Raw genomic sequence first — 16,900 nt, forward strand, 5'->3', positions numbered from 1 at the left:
CAATGATTAACATCATCATCACAATTGTTACTGATGACACATCATCATTGTTCATATCCTTTTACCTAACGTTATGCTAAATATACCATTACTATTGTGGTAAAACCCTTTTTATAAAAGCAAAAACAAGTTAATGTGTGTACGTTGTAGCACCTTCATATAGCTTTTTACTTAGAGTAACTCTAGCCGAGTTGTCATATGTGTGGTTGTTATATGAGATATGTAGCATACATATGGATACAGAGGCCGCGACGGTTGTGCGCAAACACAAAGTCGCCAAAAAGGCAACCTTCAGATTTTTCTTACATGTGTGTCTCACTTTTCATAGACTATAACGGTTCTTCTCCAAAACTTCAGTTTAATTTCACTCCCCACCTCAACAAAGCGAGTTTTTCAGTACAAGATGAAATGTCAATTTCAACATGGATTTACAAAATGGGTTTCAAGAAGGATTACGACGATTCTCCGCTAATTTATGGGTTCTTCCTCCTCTTCGAAGTGACCTCGCATGCGGGGGAGGCTTCGGTTATCACGACTCCGTCGACCATGCAGTTAATGAACGCATGTGTGTCCTAGATGCGGATAAGGCCACAGTCTTGAGGGCCGATGAGCGCGGCAACCATTTATGTGGCGACATCCATCAAAATTCGGTCAAAGTACACGAGGGCGGTCGGAAGGCGGGCGCGGCGACAGCTGATTCATAAGGTTGTGCATCGTCATCAAACTAGTCTAAGTACTATCATGCCCTCTCCGAGAACACTTTATTGGCGCGGTACTCTTTGGTCTCGTCGGAGAAATGGTCTGCTGGGAGGACGTGACGGCACTGACATGGTAATGGGAGAAGAGAAGGTGTCGTCCAACGAAGGGGCTGATGGGGGTGAGTGTCCCGACAACGGAGATGGGGGAAGAGGTGAAGGAAATATGCCCTAGAGGCAATAATAAAGTTGTTATTTATATTTCCTTATATAATGATAAATGTTTATTATTCATGCTAGAATTGTATTAACTGGAAACTTGATACATGTGTGAATACATAGACAAAACAAAGTGTCCCTAGTATGCCTCTACTTGACTAGCTCATTAATCAAAGATGGTTAAGTTTCCGGACCATAGACATGTGTTGTCATTTGATGAACGGGATCACATCATTAGGAGAATGATGTGATGGACAAGACCCATCCGTTAGCTTAGCATAATGATCGTTAAGTTTTATTGCTATTGCTTTCTTCATGACTTGTACATATTCCTTTGACTATGAGATTATGCAACTCCCGAATACCGGAGGAACACCTTGTGTGCTATCAAACATCACAACGTAACTGGGTGATTATAAAGATGCTCTACAGGTGTCTCCGAAGGTGTTTGTTGGGTTGGCATAGATCGAGATTAGGATTTGTCACTCCGAGTATCGGAGAGGTATCTCTGGGCCCTCTCGGTAATGCACATCACAATTAGCCTTGCAAGCAATGTGACTAATGAGTTAGTTATGGGATGATGCATTACGGAACGAGTAAAGAGACTTGCCGGTAATGAGATTGAACTAGGTATGAGGATACCGATGATCGAATCTCGGGCAAGTAACATACCGATGACAAAGGAAATAACGTATGTTGTCATTGCAGTTTGACCGATAAAGATCTTCGTAGGATATCTAGGAACCAATATGAGCATCCAGGTTCTGTTGTTGGTTATTGATCGGAGATATGTCTCAGTCATGTCTACATAGTTCTCGAACCCGTAGGGTCCGCACGCTTAACATTTGATGACGATTTGTATTATGAGTTATGTGTTTTGGTGACCGAAGATTGTTCGGAGTCCCGGATGAGATCACGGACATGACGAGGAGTCTCGAAATGGTCGGGAGGTAAAGATTGATATATGGGACGATAGTATTTGGACACCGGAATGGTTTCGGGAAGTTTTGGATATTTATCGGAGTACCAAGGGATTATCGGAACCCCCCCCCCCCCCCGGGGAAGTAATGGGCCAACATGGGCCATAGGGGAGAGAGAGGGGAGCCCACAAGGGGTGGCGCCCCCCCCATGGGCTGTCCGAATTGGACAAGGGCAAGGGGGCACGCCCCCCCTTTCCTTTCCCCCTCTCCCTTTCCTTCCCTCTTTCCCCCCTAGAGAGAATGAAATTATTGAAACTGATAATATTGATGAAAGTGATGATGAAGATTCTCCCCCTAGATATGAATTGCCTGTTGTGCCTGAGGGTTATGTTATGGATGAAGAAACCGCTAGAGACTTTCTTGCTTGCAATGATAGGAATGATCTTAAGAAATTATTAGCTAAGCTGAAGGAAAAGTCTTTGAATGCTAGAATGAAATATGACCCTGCTTTTGCTACTTCACCTATCTTTGTAACTGATAAGGATTGTGATTTCTCTGTTGATCCTGAGATAATTACTTTGGTTGAATCTGATCCTTTTTATGGCTATGAATCTGAAACTGTTGTGGCACATCTTACTAAATTAAATGATATAGCCACCCTATTCACTAATGATGAGAAAACTCGCTACTACTATATCCTTAAATTATTTCCATTCTCATTAAAGGGTTATGCTAAAACATGGTTTAATTCTCTTGATCCTGGTTGTGTGCGTAGTCCCCAAGATATGATTTATTACTTCTCTGCTAAATATTTCCCCGCTCATAAGAAACAAGCTGCCTTAAGGGAAATATATAATTTTGTGCAAATTGAAGAAGAGAGTCTCCCACAAGCTTGGGGGAGGCTTCTCCAATTACTTAATGCTTTGCCTGATCATCCTCTCAAGAAAAATGAAATACTTGATATCTTTTATAATGGACTAACCGATGCTTCCAGAGACCACCTGGATAGTTGTGTTGGTTGTGTTTTCAGGGAAAGAACAGTTGATCAAGCTGAATTGCTATTGAATAATATGTTGACTAATGAAAATAATTGGACACTTCCTGAACTAACTCCTAAGCCAACTCCGAAGAAAAGGGGTATTCTATTTCTCAGTCCTGAAGATATGCAAGAGGCAGAGAAATCTATGAAAGAAAAAGGTATTAAAACTGAAGATGTTAAGAATTTACCTCCTATTGAAGAAATACATGGTCTTAATTTGCCGCTTGTTGAAGAAATACATGGTCTTGATAACCCGACACAGGTAGTAAAGGTAAATTCTCTCTGTAGATTTGATAAAGGTGATATTCCTCGTTATAAGTCTGCTAGTCAATGCTTAGATGAGTTTGATAATTTTATTGTTAAACAAGAAAACTTCAATGCTTATGTTGGTAGACAATTGAAACGAAATGCTTATATGATTGAACACTTGAGTGATTATATGTCTAGAGTTAAAGGTGAACTTAAACTCATTAGTAAACATGCTTCTATGCTTACCACTCAAGTAGAACAAGTGCTTAAAGCTCAAAATAATTTGCTCAGTGAATTAAATAGTAAGAAGAATGATAATGCTGTTAGAGTTATGACTAGAGGGGACAAAATGACTCAGGAACCTTTGTATCCTCAAGGTCATCCTAAAAGAATTGAGCAAGATTCTCAGAGAACTAATGTTGATGCACCTAGTCCTTCTAAAAAGAAGAAAAAGAAAAATGATAAGAGTTTGCATGCTTCTACTGAACCTGTTGTTGGCACACTTGAGAATCCCAATGATATTTCTACCTCTGATGCTGAAACGCAATCTGGTGATGAACATGAACCTAGTGATAATGTTAATGATAATGTTCATGTTGATGCTCAACCTAGTAATGACAATGATGTAGAAATTGAACCTGTTGTTGATCTTGATAACCCACAATCAAAGAATCAACGTTATGATAAGAGAGACTTCATTGCTGGGAAGCACGGTAAAGAAAGAGAACCATGGGTTCAGAAACCCATGCCTTTTCCTCCTAAACCATCCAAGAAAAAGGATGATGAGGATTTTGAGCGCTTTGCTGAAATGATTCGACCTATCTTTTTGCGTATGCGTTTTACTGATATGCTTAAAATGAATCCTTATGCTAAGTACATGAAGGAAATTGTTACAAATAAGAGAAAGATACCAGAAGCTGAAATTTCCATCATGCTTGCTAATTATACTTTTAAGGGTGGAATACCTAAGAAATTAGGAGATCCAGGAGTACCAACTACACCATGCTCCATTAAAAGAAACTATGTTAGAACTGCTTTATGTGATCTTGGAGCCGGTGTTAGTGTTATGCCTCTCTCTTTATATCGTAAACTTGATTTGAATAAGTTGACACCTACTGAAATATCCTTGCAAATGGTTGATAAATCAACTGCTATACCTGTCGGTATTTGTGAGGATGTGCATGTTGTGGTTGCAAATGTAACTATTTTAACAGACTTTGTTATTCTTGATATTCCCGAGGACGATAGTATGTCGATTATCCTTGGTAGACCCTTTTTGAATACTGCAGGGGCTGTTATTGATTGCAACAAAGGCAATGTCACTTTTCATGTTAATGGTAATGAGCATACGGTACACTTTCTGAGGAAACAACCTCAAGTCCATGGTATCAATTCTATTGGAAAATTTTCATCAATTATTATTGGAGGTTTTGAATTTCCTCTTCCTACTGTCAAGAAGAGATATGATATTCTTATTGTTGGGGATGTGCATATCCCCGTTGAGGTAACTGTTGGAAATATGCCCTAGAGGCAATAATAAATGGTTATTATTATATTTCTTTGTTCATGGTAATTGTCTATTGTTCATGCTATAATTGTATTGTCCGGAAATCGTAATACATGTGTGAATACATAGACCACAAAGTGTCCCTAGTAAGCCTCTAGTTGACTAGCTCGTTGATCAACAGATAGTCATGGTTTCCTGACTATGGACATTGGATGTCATTGATAACGGGATCACATCATTAGGAGAATGATGTGATGGACAAGACCCAATCCTAAGCATAGCATAAAAGATCGTGTAGTTTTGTTTGCTAGAGCTTTTCCAATGTCAAGTATCTTTTCCTTAGACCATGAGATCGTGCAACTCCCGAATACCGTAGGAGTGCTTTGGGTGTGCCAAACGTCACAACGTAACTGGGTGACTATAAAGGTGCATTACGGGTATCTCCGAAAGTGTCTGTTGGGTTGGCACGGATCGAGACTGGGATTTGTCACTCCGTGTGACGGAGAGGTATCTCTGGGCCCACTCGGTAATGCATCATCATAATGAGCTCAATGTGACTAAGGTGTTAGTCACGGGATCATGCATTGCGGTACGAGTAAAGAGACTTTCCGGTAACGAGATTGAACAAGGTATTGGGATACCGACGATCGAATCTCGGGCAAGTAACATACCGATTGACAAAGGGAATTGCATACGGATTGATTGAATCCTCGACACCGTGGTTCATCCGATGAGATCATCGTGGAACATGTGGGAGCCAACATGGGTATCCAGATCCCCCTGTTGGTTATTGACCGGAGAGGCGTCTCGGTCATGTCTGCATGTCTCCCGAACCCGTAGGGTCTACACACTTAAGGTCCGGTGACGCTAGGGTTGTAGAGATATATGTATGCGGAAACCCGAAAGTTGTTAGGAGTCCCGGATGAGATCCCGGACGTCACGAGAGGTTCCGGAATGGTCCGGAGGTGAAGAATTATATATAGGAAGTCAAGTTTCGGCCACCGGGAAAGTTTCGGGGGTTACCGGTATTGTACCGGGACCACCGGAAGGGTCCTGGGGGTCCACCGGGTGGGGCCACCTATCCCGGAGGGCCCCGTGGGCTGAAAGTGGAAGGGAACCAGCCCTTAGTGGGCTGGGGCGCCCCCCTTGGGCCTCCCCCCATGCGCCTAGGGTTGGGAACCCTAGGGGGGAGCTTCCCCCTTGCCTTGGGGGGCAAGGCAACCCTTTCCCCCCCTTGGCCGCCGCCCCCCCCTTGGAGATCCCATCTCCCTGGGCCGGCGCCCCCCAGGGGGCCTATATAAAGGGGGGAGGGAGGGCAGCAACCTACAGCCTTGGGCGCCTCCCTCCTCCCCTGCAACACCTCTCTCTCTCTCGCAGAAGCTCGGCGAAGCCCTGCCGGAGACCCGCTACATCCACCACCACGCCGTCGTGCTGCTGGATCTCCATCAACCTCTCCTTCTCCCTTGCTGGATCAAGAAGGAGGAGACGTCGCTGCACCGTACGTGTGTTGAACGCGGAGGTGCCGTTCGTTCGGCACTCGGTCATCGGTGATTTGGATCACGGCGAGTACGACTCCGTCATCCACGTTCATTGGAACGCTTCCGCTCGCGATCTACAAGGGTATGTAGATGCACTCCCTTCCCCTCGTTGCTAGTACACTCCATAGATGCATCTTGGTGAGCGTGGGAAAATTTTAAATTATGCTACGATTCCCAACAGTAACATAGTGTTATTCGAAATTTCTCCGGTTCCATGTTATTCGGAATGAGTTTGTTAACAAGACTTGATCAACCTTGTTAGTGGATTCCTTTTGATGAGCATGAGATGGATGAAGTTAGAAAGCACAACTCTCTGTACCCTCCTTTGACTTTCTATTATTTAGATTAAATAAAGCAAAAATAGATTTTTTTTGTCTGTTTTCTGAATTATCCATGCAATAAAAAATACCCCGAAAATAAAAGTTCTCCAAATGCCCTGAAAATGAAACATGATTTTTTCTAGAATATTCGAGAATATCTGGCAGTGAGAACACATCAGGGGGAGCAAGCACCTGGCCACGAGGGTCCAGGGCGTGCCCCCTGCCTCATGGGCCCCTGGTGGCTCCCCTCCACTTATTCCAGCCACCACACACTCCTTCTTCCTCCCAAAAAAATCACCAACCAGCTCAAGCACGAGTTCTAGCTCATTTTGCTGCCATTTTCGATCTCCTTGCTCAAATCTCCACTCACAAAACTGCTTTGGGGGATTGTTCTTCGGTATGTGACTCCTCCAATGGTCCAATTAGTTTTTGTTCTAGTGCTTTATTCATTACAAATTTTTGTTGCCTAGGTGACCCTGTTCTTGAGCTTGCATGTCAAATTTATATGGTCCCAAGTAGTTCTAATGCATGATATAGTCTCTAGGCACTTGTAGGAGTAGTTGCTATCAATTTTGTTGAGTTTGGTTCACTTTTATTTTAAGTTACTAAAAATTTCAGAAATTTTCGAAAAATGATGAAGAGATTTTTGAGGGGCTCTTCGAGCCGAAGCTTGAAGGACAAGCAAAGTGAAGAGGATAAGAGGCCCAAATATAATCTCCCTCGCACCACGGAAGTTCGGCCGTGTGAATGGCCTTGTGATGAGTTCTTAACAGCAGCCGGGATTCATGATGATTTTTATTCTTTGGTTGAGAATGCGGGCCTCACCGACTTCCTCCGCGACCAGCGCGAACAGTATATCTTACTCACTAATATTTTCGTGCAAAATTTTCATTTCCATGCTAGGAGATCAGCACCTTCAGTGGAATTTTATTTATATGATGAGCATAAGGAGATGTCCCTTTTTGATTTCTGCCGGGTCTATAAGATACCCTTTACGGGCAGCATAGAGGAACCACATCGTAATGATGTGGAAGGGTTTATTGATATGATTGCTGTAGGGGAAACGAGGAAAGTTTCTGATGCAATAATTACTAGCATACACTTCCCTGTTCTGCGTTACTTTGCAATATTTGCTAGTAGGTGCTTAATTGGTCGTGGAAACTGTGGAAACCTTAGTGCCCCTGATATTGTTATTTTGTGCCATGCCCTGTTTCTTGATAACACTTTTAGTCTAGGCGCTATTATTGCCAAGCGGTTAAATTTGAACCGTACAAAGGGTCCCATTTTGGGAGGTATCTTCGCCTCGCGCCTCGCTGCATACTTTAACATACCTATTAGGCTTTATAAGAAAGAAGAAAAGCTGTTGCCTCCTGTTTTTCTAGATTATAAGAGTATGGTAGCACATGACTTTATTGTTAAGAATAAGAAAAGGATGCTTAACTACAGACTTTTATTCGATAAAAATCACCCTGAGACTATTACTTTGCCTGCTCCTTCTTTGTTTAACTTATCTTCAGGCAAGTATCTTGTTCTGCCGGAGGCATTTCATGCCTACCAGAACCTCACATCAGCTCCAGAGCCAGAGTCGGAGCCACAACCTGATTCTCCCCGTCAGTCTGTTTATCAGTGGGATCCGGAGGAGATCGCCAATCAGTGGTACCCCGAGGCTCCGTCTCAGTATGACCCCAGCTACAACTTTGGACATCTGCCAGGCCAGCCGTGGCCCTAGACCAACTTAGGCCAAAAGCCTAAGCTTGGGGGAGTACGTATTTCTCACTGACATTACATTCATGTTCACACACTCATTCTAGTTGTCGGTGCTCATACTTTTTCACTGTACTACCCATGCTAGTTTATTTTCCTTTTTCTTACTTTCTTCTTGTGTGTTTGATAAACCTTAAGAAAAACCAAAAAATAATTAGTTGTAGCTTTTAGCTAGTTTACTTTCCATGCCTATAGTAGTAATAATTAAAAAGAAAACCCAAAAGGATTTCTTGTTCTTCTTTTACTTGTTGGGAGCTTTTCCGTGTAAATAGTTTTATTTTTTTTCTTTTCTTTGGGGTCGAGAGGAGAAGACCATAATGAAAATGTTGAAGTGGCTCTTATATGCATTACTTTTGATTTAACCAAGAGCCATATTACCTTGTCTTCTCCTTTGTATTGAATGCCTGCAGATTCCAGCTTAGTCCAATGCACGTGCACTATTATTATTATCCACACCGTTCGGTCGTGCAAGCGAAAGGCAATAATGACGATATATGATAGACTGATTGAGATGAGAAAAGCTGGTATGAACTCGACCTCTCTTGTTTTTGTAAATATGATTAGTTCATCGTTCCTGATTCAGTCTATTATGAATGAAACATGTTTGCAATGACAATTAGAGACTATAGTTGCTTATGCCATGCTTAATTAGCTAGGAGTTTATAATGGTTTACCTTGCGTGTCAACATGCTATTAAAATGGTTGTGATGTGGTATGATAGGGTGGTATTCTCCTTTGAACGATTCAAGTGACTTGACTTGGCACATGTTCACGCATGTAGTTGAAACAAAATCAACATAGCCTTCACGATATTTATGTTCATGGTGGATTATATCCTACTCATGCTTGCACTCAATGTTTATTAATTTTAATGCATGTTCATGACTGCTGTCGCTCTCTAGTTGGTCCCTCCCCAGTCTTTTTCTAGCCTTCACTTGTACTAAGCGGGGATACTGCTTGTGCATCCACTTCCATAAACCCCAAAGTTATTCCATATGATTCCACTATACCTTCCTATATGCGGTATCTACCTGTCGTTCCAAGTAAATTTGTATGTGCCAAACTCTAAACCTTCAAATGAAATTCTATTTTGTATGCTCGAATAGCTCATGTATCAACTAGGGATGTCTGTATCTTCCATGCTAGGCGGGTTATTCTCAAGAGGAGTGGACTTCGCTCCTCACTCACGAGAAAATGGTTGGTCACCGGGATGCCCAGTCCCATGCTCTAAGCAAATCAAATCGAAATAATTGCAAACAAAACTCCCCCAGGGTTGTTGCTAGTTGGAGGCACTCGTTGTTTCGAGCAAGCCATGGATTGATGCTTGTTGGTGGTGGGGGAGTATAAACTTTACCATTCTGCTTGGGAACCGCCTATAATGTGTGTAGCATGGAAGATATCGAGATCTCTCGGTTGTTATGTTGACAATGAAAGTATGCCGCCCAAAATATTATTCATCTCTGCTTTAAAATCAAGCTCTGGCACCTCTACAAATCCCTGCTTCCCTCTGCGAAGGGCCTACCTATTTACTTTTATGTTGAGTCATCACCCTCTTATTAAAAGGCACCAGCTGGAGAGCACCGCTGTCATTTGCATCCATTACTATTAGTTTATATTGGATATGACTATGACTGGATCTCTTTTACCATGAGTTACAATGTTTAGTCAGTCCTTGATCTTCAGAGGTGCTCTGCATTTATGTTTTGCGGTCTCAGAAAGGGCTAGCGAGATACCATCTTGTTATATCATATGATGATTGTTTTGAGAAAGTGTTGTCATCCGAGATTTATTATTATTGCTCGCTAGTTGATTATGCCATTGATGTGAGTAAATATGAGACCTAAATGTTATTGTGAATATGGTTAGTTCATAATCTTTGCTAAAAACTTGAATGCTGGCTTTACATATTTACAACAACAAGAGCAAACAGAGTTTGTAAAAAAAAATTCTTTATCACTTTCAGTTTATCAACTGAATTGCTTGAGGAAAAGACAAAGGTTTAAGCTTGGGGGAGTTGATACGTCTCCAACGTATCTACTTTTCCAAACACTTTTGCCCTTGTTTTGGACTCTAACTTGCATGATTTGAATGGAACTAACCCGGACTGACGTTGTTTTCAGCAGAATTGCCATGGTGTTATTTTTGTGCAGAAACAAAAGTTCTCGGAATGACCTGAAACTTCACGGAGAATATTTTTGGAATTAATAAAAAATACTGGTGAAAGAATCAAGGACAGGGGGCCCACACCCTGTCCACGAGGGTGGGGGCGCGCCCCCCTGCCTCGTGGGCCCCCTGGTGCTCCACCGACCTCAACTCCAACTCTATATATTCACGTTCGGGGAGAAAAAATCAGAGAGAAGGATTTATCGCATTTTACGATACGGAGCCTCCGCCAAGCCCTAATCTCTCTCGGGAGGGCTGATCTGGAGTCCATTCGGGGCTCCGGAGAGGGGAATCCGTCGCCATCGTCATCATCAACCTTCCTCCATCACCAATTTCATGATGCTCACCGCCGTGCGTGAGTAATTCCATCGTAGGCTTGCTGGACGGTGATGGGTTGGATGAGATTTACCATGTAATCGAGTTAGTTTTGTTAGGGTTTGATCCCTAGTATCCACTATGTTCTGAGATTGATGTTACTATGACTTTGCTATGCTTAATGCTTGTCACTAGGGCCCGAGTGCCATGATTTCAGATCTGAACCTATTATGTTTTCATGAATATATTTGAGTTCCTGATCCTATCTTGCAAGTCTATAGTCACCTACTATGTGTTATGATCCGGCAGCCCTGAAGTGACAATAATCGGGACCACTCCCGGTGATGACCTTAGTTTGAGGAGTTCATGTATTCACTATGTGTTAATGCTTTGGTCCGGTACTCTATTAAAAGGAGGCATTAATATCCCTTAGTTTCCATTAGGACCCCGCTGCCACGGGAGGGTAGGACAAAAGATGTCATGCAAGTTCTTTTCCATAAGCACGTATGACTATATTCGGAATACATGCCTACATTTCATTGATGAATTGGAGCTAGTTCTGTGTCATCCTATGTTATAACTATTGCATGAGGAATCGCATCCGGCATAATTCTCCATCACCGATCCAATGCCTACGAGCTTTTCACATATTGCTCTTTGCTTAGTTACTTTTCCGTTGCCACTGTTACAATTACTACAAAGCTGCTAATGTTACTTTTGCCACCGTTACCGTTACTTCCATACTACTTTGCTACTAAATACTTTGCTGCTGATATTAAGTTATCCAGGTGTGGTTGAATTGACAACTCAACTGCTAATACTTGAGAATATTCTTTGGCTCCCCTTGTGTCGAATCAATAAATTTGGGTTCAATACTCTACCCTCGAAAACTGTTGCGATCCCCTATACTTGTGGGTTATCAGGTGGCACCAGTGGATGAGGGAGATGAGGGTTATATACTCGTGAATGGGCATGCTCCGATGGTAATTGGTGGTGGGATATGCCACATTCAAGTGGCAAACCGGGTGCAAAACGCGTCAGCAACCATTAATTGGCTTCCCGTTCTGTATGTAGCTGAGGTTGGCAGGGGCGGAGGCGGCACCGGTATGGACATGCACCCAATGATGGCGCTGCGTGCGGGAGGGGGGAGGTCGGGCTGAAACTCCCCTCCCCTGTGCCAGCGGTTGGAGGCCGCTCACTATCAATGCCTCTAGATTCCAAGAATGGATGCTCGAGGACTGGATATGGAGGACGCTCGATACATTATGCAGCGAGGGGCGAATAGCGACTATGCTAGAGTGGTCTTTTCGGCAAAAAAAATGTTATATTGATGGTTATTATGCCGACCGGACTGATATGGCAACTTTGTCGGAGTTGCTGTGATAAAATCGTTATATTGACGGTAATTTTAAAGGAAAAAATCGGTGCCATGTACCAATATTAATGTATGGATCTAGTTTGAAGACCGATCGTAGTTGGGTTAACGTTTGAGAACTGAAAGTAGGCAAAAAAGTCCATCGCAACATGTTGGAAAGTAAGACAATTTCATGAATAATTTAAAAAAAATCATGACTAAAATAACTATTAGCATGTATATCTCAAGCATATTAGTTAAAATTAAACAACATGAACAACAGCATCAGACACATAGCAACGACTATAATTATAGAGTAGATCAAACACGCCACACACATTGATCATTTGTAGGTAAAGTGTAACGCCCTGGACGACCCGCCGGTTACTGGTCGTTACTCCTGACAGGATCTAGACTGGCCCCACGGATCAAAACCAATCTTTCCTGTGCACTTTTTCCTCACTCGTGCGTACCTGGGACCAACTTCCCAGTCGGTCACCTATCCTAAAATTGCTCCAAGCTGAGCACGCTTAACTTTGGAGTTCTTTTTGAATGAGCTCCCGGAAAATAAAGAATTCCTTGTTGATATGAGTAGTCTATCATATCTAATAAAGTAACTATGACTTTTGCAGACGTGATGTTGTTGACAACAACATTGGCGAAGAACGGCGGGAGCATATGATGACGGAAATGCTAAAATGTGTTGCCGCTTGACTTGAAAGGAAGTCTGTGATGACAAACATGAGCAGTCGCGCATAGCGCTTCCCAGAAAATCTAATTGGACATTCTGTTGCTAGATCATAAGGGCAAGAGATTCCGAAGACTTGCTCTTCCTCTCACTGGTGCATGCCAATGTTTTGGGGTGGAGTAGACTACGATGACGGTGCAAACAACGAAATGAGGCAAAAACTATACCTTGATTTGATGACGATGACCGTGGCCAATAGGTCATATATATAATGAGAAACAAATGATCTCAATCCAAATCGAATAGGCTTCCAACTCGTAAATTTGTCGGTTAAGAAATCAAAAAATAAAACGATAAAGAAAGTTCTGCACCTGCAAGTCCAGCTTTGACGCCCCCGGCTCGAGCTCAGCAAGGCAAGCACATGCGTCTAATATTTTTCCCGACTATGCTAGAGTGGTCTTTTCGGCAAAAAAAAAATGTTATATTGATGGTTATTATGCCGACCGGACTGATATGGCAACTTTGTCGGAGTTGCTGTGATAAAATCGTTATATTGACGGTAATTTTAAAGGAAAAAATCGGTGCCATGTACCAATATTAATGTATGGATCTAGTTTGAAGACCGATCGTAGTTGGGTTAACGTTTGAGAACTGAAAGTAGGCAAAAAAGGCCATCGCAACATGTTGGAAAGTAAGACAATTTCATGAATAATTTTAAAAAAAAATCATGACTAAAATAACTATTAGCATGTATATCTCAAGCATATTAGTTAAAATTAAACAACATGAACAACAGCATCAGACACATAGCAACGACTATAATTATAGAGTAGATCAAACACGCCACACACATTGATCATTTGTAGGTAAAGTGTAACGCCCTGGACGACCCGTCGGTTACTGGTCGTTACTCCTGACAGGATCTAGACTGGCCCCACGGATCAAAACTAATCTTTCCTGTGCACTTTTTCCTCACTCGTGCGTACCTGGGACCAACTTCCCAGTCGGTCACCTATCCTAAAACTGCTCCAAGCTGAGCACGCTTAACTTTGGAGTTCTTTTCGAATGAGCTCCCGGAAAATAAAGAATTCCTTGTTGATATGAGTAGTCTATCATATCTAATAAAGTAACTATGACTTTTGCAAACGTGATGTTGACAACAACATTGGCGAAGAACGGCGGGAGCATATGATGACGGAAATGCTAAAATGTGTTGCCGCTTGACTTGAAAGGAAGTCTGTGATGACAAACATGAGCAGTCGCGCATAGCGCTTCCCAGAAAATCTAATTGGACATTCTGTTGCTGGATCATAAGGGCAAGAGATTCCGAAGACTTGCTCTTCCTCTCACTGGTGCATGCCAATGTTTTGGGGTGGAGTAGACTACGATGACGGTGCAAACAACGAAATGAGGCAAAAACTATACCTTGATTTGATGACGATGACCGTGGCCAATAGGTCATATATATAATGAGAAACAAATGATCTCAATCCAAATCGAATAGGCTTCCAACTCGTAAATTTGTCGGTTAAGAAAACAAAAAATAAAACGATAAAGAAAGTTCTGCACCTGCAAGTCCAGCTTTGACGCCCCCGGCTCGAGCTCAGCAAGGCAAGCACATGCGTCTAATATTTTTCCTTTTTTCATCATACCTATAAGTTAATAAGGTGGAGAACTTCACCATATAATCACACGCAAAAAAAGAGACTTCACCATATAAATTTGTCTCACTCCACCTCCATGGGATGAGACTAAAGATCCTGCACCTCTTGCAATCCTTGAACGGTTGGAATTTATTAGGAGTTACTCCCTCCGCCCGACATCCGCCAGTTTCGTCCAATCACAGTCATCAACGTGATTTTCCGGATTCTGGCAAAAGGGTACGCCAATAGGGTGACCCTCCTCGCTGACCACGTTACCCACCCCAACCAGTCCGCCTTCATTCAAGGGTGGTATATCCTGGATGGGGTGCTTGTTCTTCATGAAGTCCTCCATGAGGTTCGGTCTAAACACCTCAAGGCGGTTTTCTTGAAGATTGATTTCCATAAGGCCTACGACACTATTAGTTGGCCCTTCCTTCGGGAAGTTTTGCTCCGGAAGGGCTTTGACGACCGTTGGATCACCAGAGTAATGCAGATGGTCTCTTGCGGTCGCACTGCCGTGAACATCAATGGGGAGATCGGCCCTTACTTCCCCACCCTCTGTGGGGTTAGACAAGGCGATCCCTTCTCCCCTTTCCTATTCAATATGGTGGTGGACGCGCTTGCCGCCATCCTGGATAAGGCTAAGGCTGCTGGCCATATTCGTGGGATCACTCCCCACTTGGCTGGCGGCTCCGGGATCTCCCTCCTCCAGTATGCCGACGACACCATCATCATGGTCAAAGGCTCGGAGTCAGACATCTCCAATCTTAAGTTCCTTCTCCTCTGCTTCCAACAAATGTCTGGCCTTAAGATAAACTTCGACAAGAGTGATGTGATGGTGATGGGCTACTCTCCGGCCGAGTCCCTTGCCACTGCCAACCGGCTCAACTGCCGCCTCGGCTCCTTTCCCACGACCTACTTGGGAACGCCCATTAGCGACTCTCGGCTCACCGTCGCGGACCTACGCCCGACCGTGACCAAGCTTCAAACGCGCATTGAGCCTTGGCAGGGTAGATGGTTGTCAAAGGCGGCTCGGACTATTCTCATTAATTCATCCCTCTCCAGCCTCCTCTTGTTCCTCATGAGCTTTTACAGCCTTCACGAGACTCTGCACCATGAGATCGCCAAAGTCCAGTCTCGTTTTTATTGGGCAGGCGACAACAATAAGCAAAAATACCATATGGTCAGCTGGCCTGACATTTGCAAGCCCAGGGAACAAGGCGGCCTCGGTATCATGTGCTCCAAGCGCATGAATATCGCCCTCCTATCCCGCTGGCTCTGGCGCATCTCGCAAGGCCATGGTGGCCTCTGGCTCGACATCATCCGGAACAAGTACCTGCGTGGACAGCCCCTTGCCTTTTGTCAGAGATCTGGCGGCTCGCAGTTCTGGCAGTCGGTCGTCCAGCTTCTCCCTATCCTTCGCATCGGGACTTCCATCTCGGTGGGGTCCGGAACGGCGACTTTGTTCTGGTTTGACCGGTGGGCTGGAGACACCCCCTTCGCCGCGCGCTTCCCCGACCTTTTCTCCATCGCTGTAGACCCCTTGATCTCAGTTGAGAGGGCCCTTATTGACTTAGGGCGCCTTGCTTTCCGGAGGCCATTTGCCCCCCCCCCAGAGTCCGCTGCTTGGTGTGAATTACTGGATTGCGTTGCTCTCCATGAGCCTGTGGTGGACGGTGGCCCGGACCAGGTGAGATGGCGGCTCGAGCCATCGGGCCAATTCTCCACCAAGTCTCTCTACCAAGCCATCGCCCCCTCCTCCGCCCCTCCCCCCTTTCGACGGTGTGGTCCATTCGCCTGCCTCTGAAAATCCGGATCTTCATGTGGCAGTGGATTCGCGGTCGGATCCCGTCTGGCGTCGAGGTTCGCAAGCGCAATGGTCCGGGCACCGGCCTTTGCCCGCTTTGCGGTATCCCCGAAGACTCGAATCACATCTTCTTCTCCCGCGTGTCCGCGCAATTCGTGTGGAGCTGCTTCCGCTAGGTGGTGGGTGGAAATTGGTGCCACACCAACTTCCCCGACCTGTATGCCGAGCTCCAGACCTCCCCCTTGCCTTCTCGCCAGATTAGGTGGCTTGAGATTGGGGTCATCGCTTGGACCCTCTGGACGATCCGTAACAAGCTTGTGATCCAGCGCGCCCCTCTGCGACGGGCTACTGACGCTATCTTCAAATTGTCTGGTTTCTTGCAGCTTTGGCGGCCGCTTAGCCGCCCTCAGGACCGTGACGCCATCTCTGCCTTCATCGCTGACCTCCACTCGATGGCCGTCCGTCTGTCTCCGCCGCCCCCGCCGCCTCCGCCGGAACCCGACTAGGCGCATGTCTAGCTCTACGGCGCTTTTCCTTTAATTTTTTTTGGGCTTGTAGAGCTGTGCCCTCAGCAGAACCTTCGTACTTGTCTGTGAGACTTGGGTGTGTGTGTTCGAACTAGTCCTTGTATGTGTGCTCTATGGCGGTTTGCTTTATTTATAAAGCGGGGCGAAAGCCT

Source organism: Aegilops tauschii, chromosome 1 (genome assembly GCF_002575655.3).
Source record: "Aegilops tauschii subsp. strangulata cultivar AL8/78 chromosome 1, Aet v6.0, whole genome shotgun sequence".
NCBI lineage: Eukaryota > Viridiplantae > Streptophyta > Magnoliopsida > Poales > Poaceae > Aegilops > Aegilops tauschii.